Source organism: Schistocerca piceifrons, chromosome 4 (assembly GCF_021461385.2).
Source record: "Schistocerca piceifrons isolate TAMUIC-IGC-003096 chromosome 4, iqSchPice1.1, whole genome shotgun sequence".
Taxonomy (NCBI): domain Eukaryota; kingdom Metazoa; phylum Arthropoda; class Insecta; order Orthoptera; family Acrididae; genus Schistocerca; species Schistocerca piceifrons.
The window spans coordinates 289,872,734-289,888,572 of NC_060141.1; positions in this window are offsets into that span (position 1 = coordinate 289,872,734).

A 15,839-nucleotide genomic window follows, 5' to 3' on the forward strand; every position below is an offset into this window, starting at 1 on the left:
CTACATAGGTTGGAATGATCATCAAAATAAAATAAGAGAAATCAGAGCTCGAACAGAACGGTTTAGGCGTTCGTTTTTCCCTCGCGCTGTTCGGGAGTGGAATGGTAGAGAGATAGTATGATTGTGGTTCGATGAACCCTCTGCCAAGCACTTAAATGTGAATTGCAGAGCATTCATGTATATGTAGATGTAGATGTAGATCACAAGCACAAGGTGAAGAGATAGAGAAAGTGTATGAGGATACTGAAAGGATAATACAGTACATAAAGGGAGATGAAAATTTAATAGTCAAGGAGGAATGGAATGCAGTTGTAGGGGAAGGAGTAGAAGAAAGGGTTACAGGAGACTATGGGCTAGGGACAAGAAATTAGAGAGTGAATTTTGTAATAAATTTCAGCTAGTAATAGCGAACATTGGGTTCAAGATACACAAGAGAACGAGGTATATGTTGAAGAGACCAGGTGATATGGACGATTTCAGTTATATTACGTCACGGTCAGACAGAGATTCCCAAATCAGATGCTGGATTGCAGGGCATACCCAGGAGCAGATGTAGACTCAGATCACAATGCAGCACTAGTGAAAAGTAGGCTGAAGTTCAAGATATTAGTCAGGAGGAATTAACACGCAAAGAAGTGGGATATAGAAGTACTAAGGGATGACGAAACACGCTTGAAGTTCTGTAAGGCTATAGAGCAATAAGTAATAGCTCAGTTGGCAGTATAAATGAAGAGGAATGGACAACACTAAAAAGGGCACTCACAGAAGTCGGATATAAAAACATAGGTACGAAGAAGGTAACTGCAAAGAATCCATAGATAACTGAAGGAATACTTCAGTTGATCGTTGAAAGAAGAAAGTACAAAAATGTTTAGGGAATTTCAAGAATACTGAAATACAAGCGGCTGAGGAATGAATTAATTAGGATGTGTAGGGAAGCTAAGAGGAAATGGCTGCGTGAAAAATGTGAAGAAATCGAATAAGAAATAACCGTCGGAAGGACTGACTCTGCAAAATCAAAGCAACCTTCCGTAACAGTAAAAGCAAGGGTGGTAACGTGAAGAGTGCAACAAGAATTTCACTGTTAAATACAGAGGAGAGAGTGGATAAGTGGAAAGAATTCATTAAGGCCTCTATGAGAGGAAAGATTTGTCTCATGTGGTAGAAGAAGAAACAGGGCTCGATTTAAAAGAGATAGTAGATCCAGTATTACAATTAGAATTTAAACGAGCTTTGGAGGACCTCAGATCAAATGAAGCAGAGGGGATAAATACCATTACATCAGAATTTCTAAAATCATTGAGGGAAGTGGCAACAAGATGACTATTCATGTTGGTCTGTAGGATGTATTAGTCTGGCGACAAACCATATGACTTTCGGAAAAATATAACCCACACAATTCTGAAGAGTGGAATGGCTGACATGTGAGCGAATTATCACACAGTCAGCTTAACTTCTCATATATGCAAGTTGCTGACAAGAATAATATACAGACGAATGGAAACGAAAATTTAGGATGTGTTAGATGATCAGTTTGGCCTTAGCAAAGGTAAAGCCATCAGAGAGGCAATTCTGACAATGTGGTTGATAACGGAAGCAAGACTAAAGAAAAATCAAGACACTTTCAGAGGATTTTTTGAACTGGAAAAAGCTTTCGACACTATAAAATGGTGTAAGATGTTCGAAATTCTGAGAAAAGTAGGGGTAAGCTGAAGGGAGAGACAGGTAATATACAATATGTACAAGGGCCATGAGGGAATAATAAGAGTGGACAATCAAGAACGAGGTGCTCGAATTAAAAAAGGTTGTAAGACAGGGACGTGGTCTTTCACTCCAACCGTTCAATCTGTATATCGAAAAAGAAATGATGGAAATAAAAGAAAGGCTTAGGAGTGGAATTAAAATTCAAGATGAGAATATTTAGTGATACGATTTGCTGATGATACTGCAATCCTGAGTGAAAGTGAAGAAGAATCACCTGATCTGCTGAATGGAATGCACATTCTATTGAGTACAGAATATGAGTTAAGAGTAAACCGAGGAAATACGAAAGTAAGGAGAAGTACCAGAAATGAGAACAGCGAGAAACTTAACATCCGGATTGATGATCATGAAAGACATGAGGTTAAGGAATTCTGCAAGATAACCAGTGACGGACAGAGCAAGTTGAATATCAAAAGCAGACTATTACTGGCATAAAGGGCGTTCCTGGCCAAGAGTAACCTATTAGAATCAAAAATAGGCCTTAATTTGAGGAAGACATTTCAGAAAATATACGTCTGGATTACAGCATTGCATGGCAGTGAAACATGAACTGTGGGAAAACCGGAATAGAAGAGAATTAAAGTATTTGAGGTGTGGTGCTACAGGTGAATGTTAAAAATCAAGAGGACTGATAAGATAAGGAATGAAGAAGTTCTGTGCGGAATCGGAGCAGAAAGGAATATGTGGAAAACACTGACAAGTGGAAGAGACAGGATGATAGGATATATGTTAAGAGATCAGGGAATTACTTCTATGGTGCAAGAGGGAGCTGTAGGGAGAAAACTGTAGAGGAAGACAGAGATTGGAATACATCCAGCAAGTAATTGAAGATGTAGGTTGCAAGTGCAACTCTGAGATGAAGAGGTTGGCACAGGAGAGAAATTCGTGGCGTGTGTTCCACAGCAGGAAAGATGAAAAAGTGCTCATAGCTTTTAACGTATGAATTTAGAATCCATGTTTACTAACATTTTGTGGTTCAAATGGCCATTCCTATCACACCCCGGTATACTTGCCATTCCCACTTGGACACGCTGTGTAGTACTACATATCAAACGCTTTAACTTCCTTCACTTCACTCTTCCTATAGTCCACAATTCCCTTCTGTACAAACTATACTTCAAATTTTAATTCTCAGAAATTCTTTCTCAAATTAAGGCCTGTGTTTCTTTCTTTTTCTTTTCTCCAGGAATATTTCATTGTCTTTGTTAGTCTGGTTTTTATTGCCTTCTTACTTCACCAAAAGACAACTTTAACACCTTCTCATCACTAGCATCTAAACATTCAAGGAACACTAAGTAGTAGGGTAACCTAAGGTCCAGCACAATTTGTTAGCACAGTGTGTCTACATCAGGAAGAAGCATATATTCAGAGGCAAAATTATTGTTCTCTTTTGATCGACCGGTCCTTATCTTATTATTTTGTTAAGTGGGTTATGACCCCCTGTAGACAATCCATCAGTGCAAGGAATCCCTCCCCTTCCCCAACCTCCTCCTCCTCCCCCAACCCTCCCCCTTCCCCTTGCTGATACCAGTACACTTCTGGACCTGAGTTATTTGGGTAGCACATTCCAACTCTAACAAATTAATTGACTAATTAATTAAATCGTTTAATTAATTAAACCTTCCCCTAAGGAAATCCCACAGCTCTCCCCCTACCCCCTTTCACTTGGAAACTGGCGGGAAATATACTCAGTTGATTCGCTATTTGATGGTAAATCGATTGCAGTGTGTTGAATATTGTTTAAACAAGTTTTGGTAGACAAGGCAAGGTGTGAAATATTGTTCATTCAAACAATTGTGGGATACAAAGCAGTGTATGGAAATAGTTTATTTATTTAAAGAAATAGACATGGAATTGATTGCAGTATGTGGAATATTGCTTAAACACTCTCTAGTAGACAAGGGTATGTGTGGGATATTGTTTATTAAAACAATTTATAGTATACAATGCAGTGTTTGGAATATAGTTTATGTATTTATTTAAAGAATTTGTTGGGAAATTGATGGCTCTGTATGAAATACTGTTTATTTCAACAGGCAGTGTGGAATATTTAAACAGTTGGACTGCTTTTCTTATCCGGTTCATGGAAGTAATACTGTCGACATAATTCAGCACATATACTTCTACTGTTAAAAACTTTTTGATCGTGAAGCACATACTGTACACCATCTGCCAGCCTGCAACACACGCCAGCCACCACACATGACCACTGTCGACTACTGCACAGCCAGCTGCTACATGCCCCACACAGTGCAAAACTCACGTAATCCCCAAATAAAAGCAACCCTTTGATACTGACACTGTCATCTAAGAAATTCATAATCAATTATTCAAAATGACAGTCACAATCGTATTATTTATTTTGCCGAACCAGTTTCAACCCGCGTTGGGGTCATCTTCAGGGCAATTCACACTGTAACATCATAATATTAGTAAGTAATCATGTACAAAATCTACAAGTAATTAGTCGAAGTTACATAAATAAACAGATTTTTATACCCATTTCGTCGCTCGTTGGAGTCGTCACCCTGTCTTTGCACGGTTGGTAACTATGCATGGTTGGTTCTCTGCATGAGTTTAAATAACAGCCAACAGCACGTGGGCAGATGGTATCGCCCTCCACGGTGACCAACGATAGTTACATGCTTAAACAAGAAATCGTAAATTTTAAAGTTTGTTCCAGTTGTAATATAAAACATAATAAGTAATAATTATAACTAATTGAGTGTCGAGAAATTCAGAGAACTGTTGTCCCATTCATTTTTCACATCATTTGTGGATAGAGTAGAGCCCTCTACCTTTCGTGGTAGGGACGCCGTTGCCATGGGCGACAGTATATATCAAGCGCCCCTAGAATGTGTGGTTGGGACACTGTCGTCATGGTAGCCACTTCATATAAGTCTTCTGCTGTAATATCATCTTTGCGCGGCGTTCGTTGTTATGGTAACGGCATACCATAACGATTCTTCCATAGTGTTGTTGTCAATCCATATGGTCTTCTGCTGCGACGTTATCTTTGCACAGCATGCGTTGTCTTGGTGTGTTCTGGCTGCTATCCATAGAAATTGTTCCTAATAATCAATAAAAAACTTTAAAATCAGTGTATTCTCAGTTATAAAATTATCATATTAAAAAAATGAAGTATATAAAGTGCCCCTTAGCCTATTTGGCTAGGATTCCGTCGTCATAGTAGCCTCCTCGTTCATGTCGTCTGCTATAGCACGGCATTCGATATCATAACATCAGTGTACCACAATCCTCCCTTCATCATGCTGCCGTCGATTGACATAAGTCGTTACGTTATGGATACTCTTCCACAAAGTTATTTCTGAATTATATATTAATATTTTAGGACTTATATAAGGTAATCTTTAAACTGTGTAGCTTTTCATTATAAAATTAAAACAGTATAATAAAATTAGCATCAATATACATCGTCATACAATATTAAAATAGCTGAGAAGGAGAAGCAGTATCATCATGAATTAATAATATTTGTGAAGATTTCAAAATAATTATTATCGCAATTTACTATTTGCTCATTAAGAATTGCCGTTGGAACCTGTTTATTGTGCAGGAAGATCTCTAAATTTTCCAATGTGTCCATCATGGGTCCCTTCTGGGCTACTTGCAATACCCTCAGATTTTCTTCTATATTAATTTCTGTGTGTTTCTCGGCGTCTAGGTGTTGTCCAAATAGCGATTTATTGCGTGCTATTCCCATGGTCTTTGAACCTAGTTTTAAAATTTCTTCCTGCCTGTCTAATGTAGATTTTTTTATAGTCTTTGCAAGTTAGTTTGTAGATGCCTGATGTAGAGAAGATTTCATTTTTAAAATCTCCTATGCTATGTCTAAGGTTATTTGCTAGGGTGTTCGAGGAGAAGACTATTGTAATGTCAGATTCCTTAAATATTCTATTTATTTTATCTGATATCGTCCCCATGTATTGCACTTTCGAGAAAATTCTTTTTTGGGGTATTTTGGGTCATTGTGCCTGTATTTTCTTTTGTATTGTGTCTACTATATTGGCATTGTATTCATTGGATATAGCTATTTGTTTTAATATGTTGATTTCTTTTGTCTCTACTCTGGCTTTAATGGTATCTTATTCAACCGATTTATCATCTAACGAAAAAAGCTTTTTTTTATATCTCATTGTGTAGCATGATTTGGCATGGATTATTGTATCAGTAGTGGTCGGTTTACGATATATGCCAAATATATGCTGTCCATTATCATTATAAATTATTAGATCCAGATAATTAATACTTTTATGTTGTTCGTGTTCCACTGTAAACGTAAGTTTCAGATGTATACTATTCATTATTTATGTTGTGCCGTCAAATTATATTAAAATATCGTCATTGTATCGTTGGTAATATATCATTTTTTGACGTATATGAGGATGATTTTTCAAAAAAGCTGTTTTTTTTGTTGTTAACAAACATGTCAGCTATAGTTCCCTCTAGTGAATTCCCGATGGCTAGACCCTCTTTCTGTTGATAAATTTGATCATTAACGTAAAATAGTTGAAACTTAAGGTTACCTCGAGTAAATTAATTAACTCAGTTATCTCTTCTTGGCTGAGAATGTTGTGACCTATAAAACTCTCTCTAATGATTGTGATAGTTTCTGTTACTGGTATATTAGTACACAATTTTTTTATGTCTAATGTGGGGAATTTAGCAGTTACCGTTATACTAATGTTCACTAGTTGACAGGAATTTTTTGCTGTGTAGTTCTCATCATGTTTTAGTCACATATTCAGTTTGTTGTTGAGGTTATATGCAGGACACCCTATGTCATTGACAATTGGTCGTATATACCAATCTTATTTGTGCAGTTTTATTTGCTGGTTCATTATTTTGAGAAGAAATTTTTCTGTAGGTGGAAATAGATTTTCATTTTTGTATATCATTCTCCGAATTTTTGCTTGAAAATTGGGTAGTGGGTCCTTTGTAATTACGTTAATGTCATTCTCTTGACAAAATTCTTTAATTTTGGAAATATAGTCACTTTTGCATATGACTACAATGGTGTTGTCCTTATCTGCTTTCATAATGATTGATTCATTACTAGTTAGTTTTTTGTTAATGGTCTTAAGGATTCTAATTTCCTGTTTATTACCTGTAAAAGTTTTATCTTTTTCTTTTTGAAGTATTCTTTAAGTTTCCAATGCTATTCTATAAGTACCATGTTTGTCTAATTTGGCTTTTTTACTTGTCATTTTTACTTCAGCGATAATTCGTTCCTTATTATTATTATTTATAGGGGGTGAGATGTATTTTAATCCTTTATTAAGTAAATCTAATTCAGCTGATGAAAAATCGATTTTGGTTAGATTTGCAAACCTTGGGTAAAATTTATGGAGGTATTCAGAAAATTCTAATTTAGGAGCGATTTGTTCGCTTATTAAGTTTTGTATTTTTTTCTCATGTAATTCTATAATGCTTTTCCTATACTGATCTATCTTTTGATCAAATGCATTGAGAATAAGTGAAAATATTAATGTTGATAAAAGATTACTTATCTCAAGGTGCATTTCATACACTCTAATATTTAAACTATATTTCTGTTTCTACGCCATCCTAACCTCATTTTTCATAAAAGAATACTACTTCTCCTTTGTACATCTTATGTTACATGTCATTTTTATTAATAATTTTCCTAGCATACAGGTTGCAACCTGTAATCACATAAGTAACGAGCAGTCCTTAGTGGCTCATCATCAGAATTTTTTATCTTAAATATCTTTGTGACTAATGCCCTTTTAGCATATTTATTATTTTATAAATGACATATAAGTACTGCCAGTCTTTCACGATGATTCTGTACTTATACTCTGTATCATACGTTTTTAGTCATAATTCTGTGACCATTCTTTAATTTAAATTCTGAGGAAGACACTCCTTGCAGTGTTGAAACCTGGATAACTCGTTAAAAATAGTGACTGAGGGCTGATTTCTTTCAATTGTAACTATTCATGGTCTCCGAACGTGCAGCCATCTACAAAATTTGATAAATGAAAACGGTATAGGATGTTGTCTGATATAATTTATTGTGTATGTCCAAGAATTCACAATGAAAGGAAATATCACACATAATCTATGTACACTCACAATTTAGCATATCTTACATGATAAGTAGTGGACAGGTAGTTAAATGATGATACAGAAACTGGGAAGATTGTTGCTGTGTCACTGGTTGGCATTAAAATTACGGAAAACCTGGTAATTTGTAAGACTGAATGCACTATCAACTGTGGAGCTTATTACAGAATATTGGCCCATTTCGATGGTGTGTTTTCTATCCCATCCATCCATTGGTACACTGTTGATTACGACATAATGACTGATTGATGCCACCTGTGCGAGATGGAGAGAGTCTTGGTGGGAACAATACCTTCAGGGAGATAGCCATCACCAAAACAGTGATCGTGTACATGGCTGCAATGTAAGGAATCAATTGAAGTGGAATACTTACACATCTACTACCCTGTCACTGTGAGAGATGAGATTAAATGTACAGGTCATAACCTTTGGGGAGGTGTTTGGAAACACTCCACAATGCAGCAAAGTCTTCCAGTTTCCATATGCTGTGATGTCTTCTAAATTTCTGTAATAAGAAACACCGCCCATGTCTTTTATTTCAACCATTCTGTGGGTTGCCGAAGCAGCATAATTTACAGCATGCGATGTCTAGCTTTCTGCGAGAACCAGTCGACCAAAAGGTGGTAATGTCAGGTTAGCACCTGGCAGAGACCTCGAAGTTGTGGAGTAAAAACAAAATGTTGGGCAGTGTAAAAAGCCATTGCCATACATTGCTTGGCTGTGTAACAGGAGAAAATGCAATGTATCAAACTGTTTATGAAGGAACAATGCAGGGACTCTCTCCTGCAAATGATAGTCTGTGGGATATTGTCCTCCTACAGTAAAGATGACGAAATTTTACACTGGTCTGTGTAAATGACTTCGATCACTGACCATCTGCACCAATGAACCAGTACCTTTATATTTAATATGACTGGTGCATATGTTCAGTGTCAGCACCAAGACAGTATTTGTTTCCCATATATCGGAAGAGAGGGCTGTGGGAATATCTTATCGAGTTCTCTACCGGGTTATGTTAGCAGAGTTTTTATAATTCGAAGTTTTTTTCCTCTTTGGATTGTACAGAATAATGAGGATAGAGAGAAAGTTTGGGGGACAGACATGAATGCACCCTGAGAGACGCAGATCTCATTCAGACTGCAGTACATGTATGTAGTTTGGAGATGCACCGCAATGCACTAGCAATGTCCTTGTCCTACTTCCAGTTCCGATATGATGTGAAGTCTTCCTAATTCTCCCAATAAGAAACATCACCATAACTGCTTGTACTACGCCGCGTTGCAGGAGAAAGGTTGGTTTGGCTCTGGTTTTCACACAGTGCACGGTTGGCAGAGCTATGACAACATGTTCTCATCTGCGCCTAGAGGTCAGAACACAGTCTTGTTGCATTAACTCAGCTCCCTCTGTTTCTCCACGGGATGTAAAAGGCCGTAGCTTTAGCCTTCTCTGACTTCCCCTCAGTTCTAATTTGAATTGGAACGGTTACAAGATGCAGAGGGAGTGTCTAAAACAACGCTGGAGTTTTACTGTGTGGGGTCCATGGCAGAATAGTTCGAAAAATGTGACTTGTTTCGAGATATGGGAGTGCCACGAATATGATTCACCAGTGATTGTAATCATTAAAAGACATCTCCACAGGACCCAATGCATGTATGTGGTTTAATGGAGAGACTTGATTCCAAGTCACAGACAGCATTTCTATCACAAAGCATAACACCGTAGATCTGAAAAGCTTGTGTATTGATCGTAGGTTTTTGTACATTTCTTATGACCTGAATCTAGTGTTGCATTCTTTAAGTGATTCCTCAGATAGCACACAATCTAGTGCATGTGATCATTCTCAACCTACCGTCATCCTACCTCGTTTATAACCCAATGGATGTATTGCAGAACCTCTGTTGCAGTGTGTACGTGATACTGAGATAGAATGTGTTACAGATACTGTTCGTTAGAGTGGGAAATATCTAGTAGTGGCAAGAGGGAATTGTAAGTATTGGCTTAATACCATAATCCTTAGCCACATCAATTTCTAAATTCGGTTATAAGGTCGATTTTATTATGAGCTTACACCGATGGTGACATGCACCTCCACTTTCTGTCTGTTAATATACACCTCTCAATCACTCTCTGTATTCAATGTCGCAGTATTTGTGTTGAAGACCATTTCATTTAGAGACATAACCATACATGGATTTATAAAGCGTCTATAGTTTCTAACATGGATATTGTTAGCGATACTTGTGTGCACCTGTAGAAACAAGACAGCTTTTTATGGAAGGATGACAGCAACATGGTCGCTCATAAGACGATTACATCTCTGTTCCTAAGACACAGGTAACACTCGCAAGAAACATAAATTAGCCATATCCATCCGTCATGGATTTTCGCTCATTATTGTTTGGTGCCACTAGCATTCAGTTACTGGTGAAGTGTTCTACTTAGCAGGAGATGTGTGATAGATTCCCTGTGATTGGGAGGCTTATAAAGTTTGTGTCTGGGTGTTAAGTTACTGTGGTCATTGTTCCCATATTTGCAAAGAAAATGACTGTATACATTTATAAGGGAGTTATGAATTTGCTATGAGAGATTGCGATTTCAATGCACCGATAGCTATAAAGTGGAGTGAAGAATTTTATGTGGAAAATAGTTATGTCCAATCACAAGAGGGGAATAGATATTGATATTTCTAGAGCCACAGGCATCAGGAGGAGGCATTTCCGATACTTTGCTCAATGTTGAATGTCATCGGATTGGGGATGCAATCGTAGTACTTAATTATTACACCGATAAATACGTGGCTTCCTTGACCTTTTGATGTGCAGGGCAGATGATGGAGGTAGCATGTGGTCACAACAAATGGGCATTTCCAGTGTAAGGATCTCGCGAATGGTGGGTACAAAGAAAGGTTCCAGCTGGCCGGCAGTCAGTTCTTGCTTGCAGCTGCAGGGGCAAGTCCCGGCAGTGGAACCTTCTGAACAGCTGAATAGCGAGATAAAACTCAGTATGTGCTGGCCTGTCTGTGCAATCGCTTGTGTTGCATGTATTGTCTGTGGAAAATTGAGCGTTTCAGTATCGATCACTATTAACTGTTGGTGATAAACATGTTACAGACACGGTCAGCAGATAAATATTCATGGCGGAAGAAGATGAATATAACCATGGACATCTGAAGTAAGTTCAAGTTAAACGGACTCAAAGGAAAGAAACTATAAAAATCGAAAATTTGGGCATTAATTGAAAATAATTGAGTTCTATTAATCTCTTTATTTATTTACCCTTCATTATTATTGCTATTTATATGTATATGTACATAAATTTGCCACTTGTGGAAGTGACATTGAGATGATGCACGGAAGAAAAGAAAACTTCCGTGGTTTTGCACAAATAATAATTGTTATTCAAACAACACAATTGGCTACCTCACACATCTTACAAAAATACGTCTTCTCCACTCGAGAACTGAAGACAGAGTCTCTCTATTAAATGACAAAAAAATTGAATGGAATTTTCATCTTTTGTTATTCGACTTCCGGCGTAGCAAAATATATCTTGATCGGCGGCCACAGCGGCCGCGCTAATGATTATTACTATTAGTTTTAAACTTTTGTCGTAGCTTGTTGGGCCTTTTCCGTATGTACCTATACATGTCCTACCGCTTAACATGGTATTGCGGACGCACTTTCACGTTTTCCGATTGTCCGTGATACAGACTTTGACGTTTCCGCTGCATATTGTTGTCACATCGATGCTCACGATTCTGAATTGCTTGAATCTTTTCCTCTGAACTATAAGAAAATTGCACAGATCACGGAAGCTGATTCAGATTTGAAAATTTTGATAAAATACTTTCGCACATCTTGGCCTCCCTCCATGCATAGCATAAAGAACTCTGTAGTGTGTCGATATTTTGCACCTCGGCATAGCCTCACTATACAGCAAGGTGTGATTCTTGTTCAAAATGGCAGTGGACAGTCCGATGTGTTGACCTCCAAAGCAAAAATAAGTGTTGCAGTTATTTCACTCAGGATACTGGGGGTTGTTCGTACGAAACAGTTTGCGCGTCGACACTGTACCTGGCAGGGTATGGACACCCGAATAGAACAAATGACGTCACAGTGTCACGCACGTGCGGAAAATCAGTCCGCTCCGCCACAAAAATTCTGTGCTTGGCCTAAGTCGCAATCACCATGGCAACGTGTGCACATAGACTTCGCGGACCTCTTTGGAACATTCGTTGATTGATTGTGGCAAATTCTTATAGCAAGTTTCCTTTTGCTGTGCTAGTGAACTCGACTACGCCACGTTCACAGTTCAGGCGTTGTCCCCTATCTTTTGCTTCGAATGTTTGCATAAAGTCATAGTATCGGGCAACGGCCCTCAGTTCAAGTCAAATGAATCTGAAACATTCTGTGAACGCAGTGGCACACCGCATCTTACTAGTGCACCGTTCCATCCACAGTCAAACGGCGAAGTGGAACGTTTCGTCACAACCTTCAAGCTGCAGATGGTCAAACTTCGCACCGCCCACACCAGGGTTCAAACATTGTAACTGTTTCTCGCCTCGTATGGTTCGCATCCAGGAGATGGACCATCGCCGGTGGAATTGCTTAACGGTCGCTGTCATCGAATACTGCTCCACCTGCCGGCCGAAGTGGCCGTGCGGTTAAAGGCGCTGCAGTCTGGAACCACAAGACCGCTACGGTCGCAGGTTTGAATCCTGCCTCGGGCATGGATGTTTGTGATGTCCTTAGGTTAGTTAGGTTTAACTAGTTCTAAGTTCTAGGGGACTAATGACCTCAGCAGTTGAGTCCCATAGTGCTCAGAGCCATTTGCACCATTTGAACTGCTCCACCTGCTCCACCCTCCTCAGGATCCGGCGCCGAAGGAAGGCCGCAAGTGTCGCTTCGCACCGCATGATATTGTGTTTTTCAGGTTTTTAGCGGCAGCAGACGATGAGCGCAACGTGGGATCCTTCGTCGAATTGGCGCTTGCATGTATCTCATTTCAGGCCCAGACAGATTGCAGCGCCGACATCACAGTCAAATTCGTCACTGTCATGTGCACGGCAATCCTTCTGTATCTCTTCTCACAGATTCGTGGACCCCGAGTACAGAGCGGTCACAGCAGCCGCCGGAGGGTGTCATCACAACACCACAGGATGACCCCATGGAAACGAAGCCGTTCCCTCCTCCGCCTCCCCTCGTCCTACCGATGGAGCTGGATCCGCCCACGCCGAAGCAACCGACGCCTTCTACATCTTGGTATGGGCCTCAGGAGGTGGACGTATACCCTTCGGGAGTTTTCCGGGGACGTTTCCACCAGAGCAAAGGCCCGGCGGTGGAGTACGACCGGAAGACTGACGTCCCCTGTGGCCACAGCTTCCCGGTCCATCAGAGTGTCCACGCTCGTGCCTCCCCTCCACCCCCCTCCCCCGCGCAATATACGACGACGGACCGTTGCTTGGGGGGAGGGGAGGAGGGTAGAGGGGGAGGGATCGCGGCACACCAGTCGGGAACGACAGAGAAGAGGAGGTTGTGAGGTCAGCCAATTGCACGCTGACCGACCTCCCTCCAGAACAACTACGCGACAGCAGCGGCCCCAATGTGAAAACGACATGAGCGCCGTCCCCGACTGGTGGCAGCCAATTTGATAGCAGCTTCAACGTTAGCTACTTCGTTAGCTGACGCATCGTAGCTTTTTCATTAGCAATCTCTATGTAGTACAGTTAGAGATCAGCAGTCACTGCAGTTCAGTTGACAGATTTTTTTTAGAAGCAATCGCTAGGACCAGAAGTGTACTTGTGTTTATCTATTCTGAAGAAGACTGATTATTTTGTATGTCCCCCTTTGCTTGCGACACCTCTGCGAAATTGCACTTTTGGATGATCATGTATAAAGGACTACAAGAATTCTCAGATCAAAGTTGTAATAAAACTCATTAATACGAGTTGTTTGATTGTTTTTGTAGCGAACCGAGTCTGCAGGATTCCTAGACACAACAATTCTTCATTCGGTTCTGCTTCACCTGTAGCGGTTGGTCCACGAGTAGTGATCAGTATTCAGAGATATGACAAGAACGCTAAACTGAAGCAAAAATATTCATATGGATGTATACCTTATTCAGAATGATTTCCGAGATAGAACGGTATTTTTTTCTGTATTATTCAGCACACTCTAAGATTCACACAAGAGCAAATGTGCAACATTTACAAACGTACGTTTGAACCACTGTCAATAGAAACATATGCGTTTTTAACAGATTCTGCTCTCAGCAATATCGTACACTTCACAGTGCAGCTGTTGTACAATTCGTAACAAATATTCAAACATCACACTGTCAACGTCAATTCATTTCTGCGCTCTTGGGAGAACACGTTGTGTCACTTGTGTGAGTGCCTCTGCACGTTCCCCAATAAGGACAGCAGAATGCATGATATGGCCAAGCAGTTCCTCTCGTTTCCTTTGTAGATTTAAGACTTCAGCCAACCCTATAAACTATAATCTAATGCCATAAGGTTTGGCGATCTTGGTGATGTACTACCGTGACCAACGCAGCGATTTGGTTAAGTGAAGTTGAGATTTTCCCTCACACACCTGGTAAACTGAGGAGGGACTCTGCATGCTCGAAGTGCATTGCAGTCTCCGTGGCAAAAAGAAAGTCCTCAAGGTATTCTAGGAATGAATTTACGAATTTCCGAAAAAATTCAAGCAAATCTGTAGAACCATTCGTCCGTGTGAAACAAACAGACCTATCAACATGTTACCGATCATGCGACATCAAACTTTGATTAAAAAACGAACTCGGAAATTGGTGTCATTGTACAGTGTGGATTTTTCCAGCGACCATGGTTGATTGTGACATGTGCTGTTGTTCCATTCTGTGTAGACTTAACTTCATGTGTGAATAGTACGGTGGAAGAAAATTCCGATTGTCATTAAACCAGTGGCAAAATTCAATTCTTGTGGCATTGACCAAGATGAAAATTGTTAACACGCTATAATTGAAATGGTAACAAGTTTTCCGCGTGTAATGTTCGCCATGCACGTGTTCGTGGAACTATGATACGTGCAGTAAGTCGCCGTGAGGACTACGCTGCACTATTTCAACAATGTGTTGGTGTTTCTGCACAGGTTGTTGAACTATACGTTCAGAAGGAAAATGGGAACATGGAAGAATGCCTGTTTCACACAATGTACTGAAAACTCTGGTAAACAACCTACATCCAGGAATTCGACGTGTCGCAAATTGCCGATGACATTCTTCGACAGCAGCAGGACTGCCATCGCAGAAGACGTAAACAGCACCATATCTGCATATCCTACATCAGTGAAGATTTGTGGTATTGTAGCCACCGCGTGCACAAACACAGTTTAAAAATACTTCTCAGATACTCTCTCACTCCCTCGCACTATTTCACTTAGAACACACCATGGACAATGGCGAGTTCAAGAGGCTAATTTAGACGCAGAAAGACGTACGTTGGGTTAGAATAGAACGTCAAAGAGGCTGGTTGGGTAAGACAGTAGCCCAAAAACAAATACACGTTAAATGTATTTTGGCTCGGAAACAATTCTGAGTAGGGCATACGTCCATATGAAATTTTGTTACAAGCACGCGTTCCGGTTGTATTCCTAAATATTGACTATACCTCCTGGGACACCCTGTATACTTTTCCTACAACGTCGCGGGTCCGTAACGAGACCAGGCGGCGTTCGGTCTCACGACCGACAGCTGTCATAATAGTTGAGATTATCAGTCTCTGTGCGATACTGACAAACCGTTCACGTAGAGGAAGCTAATAAATTCAATCAATACATAAATACTGCAAAATGAGATTTCGGAATTTGCCTGGTGCAAATGTTTCTCAAATTAGCAAACGCTACGACACTACTCGGCCAACGGCCTTGCCGCAGTGGCAACACCGGTTTCCTCCACATTATCGAAGTTAAGCGCTGCCCGGCTGG